Here is a 7,172-nt window from a genome sequence, read left to right as displayed (position 1 = left end):
ACAGAATAGCTACTCCTCTCTCGAGGATGAGGAAGATATGGAATCATTTTAATGGATTTTTAATTATGGAATGTGCAAGGTCTTACAAACCTCTCTAGAAAGTACTATGTCAGGGATACCTATCACAGACTTACAAATTTAGATTATCTCTATATGAAAGAAGTTAAGATCTCTAGTTTCATGCTTTCTTCTACATGTCGTGTCATTTGGCTAGATGGCATTATGTTTTCCTCTAAAAATGATTCTTGTAGGGGTAGTGTAGTTACTCTCTTGTCACCTTATCTTCATTTTGCTATTATTTTGTATGGTTGTGACCCAATGCACAAAATCATCTGGTTTTTACTTTCCATTAACAATCATTCTTTTGGAGTCGTTAATGTTTGTGCTTCCAATGGTACTGTGAAAAGATCTCAATTGTGGGGTTGGATGGTTGACAACTTGCCTCTAGCTACTTGGGTTATGTGTTGTGACTTCAATATGGTTGAGATGGTCTCTGACAAAGATGACATTTTTCCTTTTCATTGAATAGCTAGGGAATAGGAAGCATGATACTGCATGTGCAATAAATTGGGTCTGTTTTTATCCCAATACTAATTGCCACTAGCATAATGGGGTTTGGCACACTTGGTCCAACTTTTGAGTTGGCTCTAACCATATTTTAAAGTATCTCAATCATGCCATGATTACTACACTATCTTTTTTCTCCTTTATGTTAGAATTCTTTAGAATAACTAAGGGGGGAGTTGGGTGAATCAATTATTCAAGGTCCATATGTACCAATAAAACTTTTCACTTAGCTTAGTAAACCCATTAAAAATTCATGCATCCAAGCTAATCACTAAAACTTGCAAGTTACTATTAAATCAACATGCAGCAATAAAACATGGAACATCAACACACATAACATAGTGATTTAAGGAGGAAACCCAATTTGGGAAAAACCACTACTAACATGCTACTCCTTTTTCACTCTTTTGAAGTGATGCCCTATGAAAGGCCAACCCTGTTAAAGTTTACAACACACACTATTAAATGTGACCCAATTAAAAGATTTTAATCACCCTATTAGAAGTGTGTCTAGTTAAAGGACTTGAGGCCATTCACTTGGAATGCTACCCTATTAAAGGATTTTCTAATGATTGTTAAGTCAACCTTAGTTTAAAGGATTTTACCTTAACTTATACAATTGTCAGAGAGTAATAGTAGAGCTTTGATCTAATACAACTTACAACTTATCTTGCAGATCTTAGATCACAATTTAGTCCTCAATTCTACTTGTCTTCCAATATATGCAGCTTTGATAACTTGTTCACTCTTCAACCTTTTATCTCCTTAAGTCTCTTGCTTGTTGTGCCAATGCAATCACTTTTGTGGTCACTTGAAGAAGCTAAGTCTCTATCTTTGTTCTTCCTTGGTCTATTCTGACCTTTTCAATGTCTCCTCCTTGACACCACAGTCTTAGACTTGGACACTTTGCTTCATGATCAGACATTCCTTAAATAAGAAATTAGAATACTTTTCCCACTCTATTTTCCATTGTCCAATTTAGGGTTTGGATGGATTAGGTAGGATATAATGTAACTACCCCTTATCTTGTTTCTTCTAGAAACTTCTCTTGGAATTCATTTGAAATTTCCTAAAAATAATTAACCTCAAATTTTGTACCACTAGCTCATCATTCTTATCTTCCACCTAGTTCACAAAATTCAAGATAACAAACTTGTCAGCTTAGATTTGGTGAATCTTTGACTTTTTCAATAATGTAGCAACTCAACATTATTGAACTTCTGATGCTCAACACATACTACAATGCCTGACATCTATTGTGAGTTCACTTGGCATCAACTATGATTTACTGATGCTTGACACCTATTGTATTTTTCTCGACACTAACTATGTTACTCGACACATACTAGAATTTGATTTTACTCAACACCAACTGATTTTTTGCTTGGAATGAACTAACTTTGCTTGACACCTACTATCAACTTGATCAAGATTTGAAAACAGTATTTGTATTATGTGTTCTTTTAAAGTTTCTAAGTGTAGCCAACCTTTGTATCTTCAAGTAGATTATCAATACATTATTTCACCATTGTCTTAAGCGATCCTTGTACTTCATAACATAACCATAAATCAACCTTTCCTCTAGGTACTATTGTTACATCTTATTGATTAAATCCTCTTCATCAATCAGCTAAGTGATAGTACTTGGATCTTATAAGAAATTGTCTTGCTAGCAAATAGCAGGTTTGACATTAGTGACAAAACAATGATTGAAATATATGTTCTACTTCAACAATCTTTCTTTTTCAACAATGACCTTTTCAATCAAATTTTAACAATGTCCCTCTTTGGCATTGATGGAAAAACAAAGTGACCAACCAACACCTAAATGATAAAAAAATTTGTTTGACCAAACTAACTCGGTTAAAATTGTAAAGCAATGCCAAAAAGAAAACTTGTCTCAATTTTTTTTTCTTTCATTAGCAACTTCTGATTAGGTTGCAAAACTCTTTCCTACGACTCCCTCTAAATTTCTTCTCTTATAGCGTCCTCTTACAAGATAGATTTTTATGTTACTCCCTCTGATTAGAAACATCAATAATTATCTCTTTCTCTTTCTCTTTTCTCTTTCTTTGATCCATCATTCTTTTCTGCTATTTCTCCCTCTAAGTTGTTATTTCTCCCTCTCTTTCTTTTGATCCTTTAGATTTGATTACTTTCTACTATTTATCCCTCTTTGACAAGAAAGCCAAAGTCATATTATTTTGAAATCTTAATATGCATATATAGAATTTGTAGTATCTACAGTTTCTCTCTCTATCACCTTGCTTTTGGCTGATTTGGAATTTCAGCATTTTCATTACTTTAGGCAATACCTAAAGTAAGATCTTCTGCATCTATTTGTGTCATTTAGAAATCAACATTGACATTTCAAATTCATGTTTCATCTAATTAGAAAAATCCTTACATAGAGCATCTTGTCCTCCAAATATTATATCAAAAAATATTTCAAATAACAAAATGTCTTTACCTTTTTCTATCTTGATGTACAAATTGTTGTTTTTATTAGTTCTCTCAAATCCTATCTTCACAAGATACTTATGAATTCTTTCATACCATGCTCTTAGTGCCTTTTTCAAACCATAAAGTGCTTTATGCAATTTACATACCATATTTTTGTTGTTTTTGATAAGATAAACAGGGTTTATAGGGACCCTGAAACCCATAAGTAGCTACATAAACAAGGCTGATAATAAGCAAAAGAAGCCTAGCTAGAATAAAACAAATCTAATGGCTAATAATAAGCATGAAGCCCAACCAATATCATCAACAAATCATTCTATTTGTTCTATGTAGACTTATGTATTCTATTTAGAAATGTAGACTTAACATCCATATGATAGACTTTGAATCCTTTGTAGGTAGCATATGCAAGTAGAGTTCTTACTCCTTCCATTTTTGCAAGAGGGCCAAATGTTTCCCCATAGTCTATTCCTTCTTCTTATGCATATCCTTTGCAAACCAGACTCACTTTGTTTCTTGTGATTTCACCATTTTTATCTAACTTATTCCTAAATACCCAATTGGTACCAATCACATTTTTTTCATCTGGTCTTGGAACTAAACTCTAATTTTTGTTCTTCTCTATCTACTCAATTTCTTCTTCCATGGCTTTGCACCAATCATCATCTTCTAGTGCATCTCTCATTGTCTTGGGTTCTTTCTGGCTTAGCAAGCATGATTCATTTGTCAATCTATTCCTTTTCATTGGTCTAGCATCTTTGTTTCTAATAATTCGTTTAGCAGGGTGATGTCTTCTAGCATACTTGGATAGTCTTGGCTCAACTCTTGTTTCTTCAATTTTTCTTTCAGCTTCGAAGTCACTATGTATATTTCTACTAGGCATCTCAATATCTCTTTCATGTATACTAATTTCAAGATCAAAATGTGTAGTGTCATCATTTTATAACTTGGCATCTAAATGCAACTCGGTTCTTGAAGTCAGTTTGACATTCATTGGTTGTGACTTGAGAGTTACTAAAACTTGTTGCTAGTTCCCAACTTGATTGGCAATTTCTTCTTTCGTAGCCATTCCTTCATAGAAGTATACAAATGATTTGTATTCTTTTGGTATTTTGATGGGTTCAGCATCATGAACTTCTATGTATTCATCAAAATTTACATTTGCACTTTTCACAATTTTTTTAGTGTTAATATTTAAACACTTATATGCTTTACTTCTTATGGAGTAGCCAAGGAATATACCTTCATCACTTTTTGCATCAAACTTACCTTTTCTAGAATCTTTAAGGATATAACATTTGCTCCCAAATAACTTAAAATGTCTTACATTGGGTGAGTGACCATACCATAATTCAAAAGGTGTTGAATCAATGCCTTTCTTGATTTGCACTGAGTTTAGGATGTAGACTATTGTACTTACAGCTTCTCTCCATTACTTTAGAGAACATTCTTCTCCATCATAAGTGTCTTGACACAGTTCATTATTGACCTATTTCTTCTTTCAACAATTCCATTCTGTGGAGGGGTGCTTAGTCTTTTTTGATTCCTCTATCATTACATAACATCTCAAACTTTCTTGATGTGAACTCTCCTCCTCTATCTGATCTCAAACATTTTAGACTTTTACTTGTTTCCTTTTCAACTCTTGCCAAAAACCACTTAAAAATTTGAAAGGCATTAGAATTTTGCTTTAGAAACATGACTATCATCATCCTAGAGTAATCATCTACAAACAACATTATATACTTGTCTCCTTGTAACTTTGTACTTTTATTGGTCCGCACAAGTTAGTATGAACAATCTCTAGTATCTCTTTAGAAGTGTAAGTTTTTGTTTTGAAACTCGACTTAGTCATTTTGCCTAGCTAACATTGTTTACAAATCACATTATCAGGTTTTTTTAGCTTGGGCAAACCTCTAACTTTCTTCATGTTGCTGATACTAATCAAGTTATCAAAGTTGACAAGACATAACCTTTTATGTCATAGCCGCACATCATCAAATTTCACAATAAGACAAGTAGCATCCTCTATATCAAGGTAAAATAGATTGCTTCTAGTTTGATCTCCTTTTCCTATCAAATTCCCATTTGTGTCATATATCTTGGTAGTCTTCTTTCTAAATTCAACTTTGCATCCTACATTTCTTAGTTGTGACACACTCAATAGATTATAATTCAAACCTTCAACATAGTAGGCATTATCACATGAGATATTTTCTATGAGCTTAATGGAAACATTTCCTTTTATCAGACATGGAACATCATTACCAAATCTAACACTATTTCTATCATAATGGGTTAAGGTAACAAACTTACTTTTATCTCCTATGTGATGTGAGCATCCACTATCAATGATCCATTTGTCATTTTTTTTTACACAAGTCAAAAGTAGAGTTGCCTCATCTTCATTAGACTTGTCTTTCATTGCAACATAAACTACTTCATCATCATGTTCATCAGAATCATCTTCTTCAGAAATGTAGTACTTCTTGACTTTGTCTTTGTACTCCTTGCTATCTTCATTTCTTATGCCTTCATATTTGTCATATCCTTTGTAATTTCTCTTCTCTAGACACCTAGCAGCAATATGTCCAACCTCATTGCAATTAAAAAAAATGATTGGTAGCTTACCTTTGAATTCTCCTTTTCCTCTATGTAATCTTCTTGCTAGCAATGTTTCCAATTGATTAGCATCTTCTTCATTAGTGTCACTATCACTAGACACATGTTTTATCTTTCTCTTTTGCTTCTGCTTCTTCTCATCATAATCTTTTAACAACAACTTAGCCTTGAAAGAAAATTCAAGACTATCTAGCTTATAATTGTCAAAGTTAGATAACTGAACAGAAGTGAGTCTACCTACTAGACCTTCAAGAATTAGATTGTTTCCTAGAATAATTTTGAATCTTGGATAGCAGATACTCTAATAGCATAAATAGGTAGTAATATTCTTAAGACTTTTCTTAGAATAGTATCATCATATATATGACCAGTAACACCTTTTATTGCACTAACAACTTCTTTTATTCTAGCAACATATTGAGCAATGTTCTCATCTTCCTCCATTCTAATGTCATTAGATTTACCTCTGATGCTCTCTAACTTAGCTCTTTGTACATTTTTATCTCCATAGATCATTTACAAGGATTCACATCTTCAGTGCAGTGTTACATCACTTGATATCATCAAATTTTGCATAGTTGAGGGCAGAGCCAATCTCCAACATTGCCTAATTGTTCTCTTTCTTCTTCTTCATATCTTCAATAGTAGGAACTCCGACTAGATCAACATGTTCTACTAAAATTGAGGATTTTGCATGATCTCATATTTCTCCAAGATGCAATCACATTAGAATTTTCCATGTAGGGAAGTTGTCTTTGTTAAACTTGGGTACTTCTCTCTTGGACATCTTGATCATTATGCTTCTAGTACCTTCAACCTAGTTCTATTAGCAAATAAGTTTGATACTAATTGTTAGAATTATTTAGAATAACTGAGAGGGGGTGAATCAGTTATTCAAGGTCTAGATGTACCAATAATTTTTTTCACTTAGCTCAATGAACCCATTAAACATTCATGCATCCAAGCTAATCACTAAAACTTGCAGGCTATTGTTAAATCAACATGCAACATTAAAACATGAAACACCAACACACATAACACAGTGATTTAACATGGAAACCCAATTTGGAAAAAAACCACCAGTAACATGCTACTCCTTTTTCACTCTTTTGAAGTGATGCCCTGTGAAAGGCCAACCCTATTGAAGGTTACAACACACACTATTAAATGTGACCCAGTTAAGAGATTTCAATCACCCTATTAGAAGTGAGCCTATTTAAAGGACATTAGGCCATTCACTTCGAATGCCACCCTTTTAAAGGATTTTCTAATGATTGTTAAGTCAACCTTAGTCCAAATAATTTTATCCTAACTAACACAATTATTAGAGAGTAATAGTAGAGCTTTGATCTAATACAACTTACAACTTATCTTACAGATCTTAGATCACAATTCAGTCCTCAATTCTACTTGGCTTTCAATCTTTACAACTCTAAAAGCTTGTTCACTCTTCAAGATTTTGTCTCCTTAAGCCTTTTTCTTGTTGTGCCAATGCAGTCACTTCTGTGGTTACTTGGCAA

This window comes from Cupressus sempervirens, chromosome 7 (genome assembly GCF_028749045.1).
Source record: "Cupressus sempervirens isolate cs-2001-9-10 chromosome 7, ASM2874904v1, whole genome shotgun sequence".
In the NCBI taxonomy this organism is placed as follows: domain Eukaryota; kingdom Viridiplantae; phylum Streptophyta; class Pinopsida; order Cupressales; family Cupressaceae; genus Cupressus; species Cupressus sempervirens.
Note: the sequence above shows the minus strand (reverse complement) of the source record.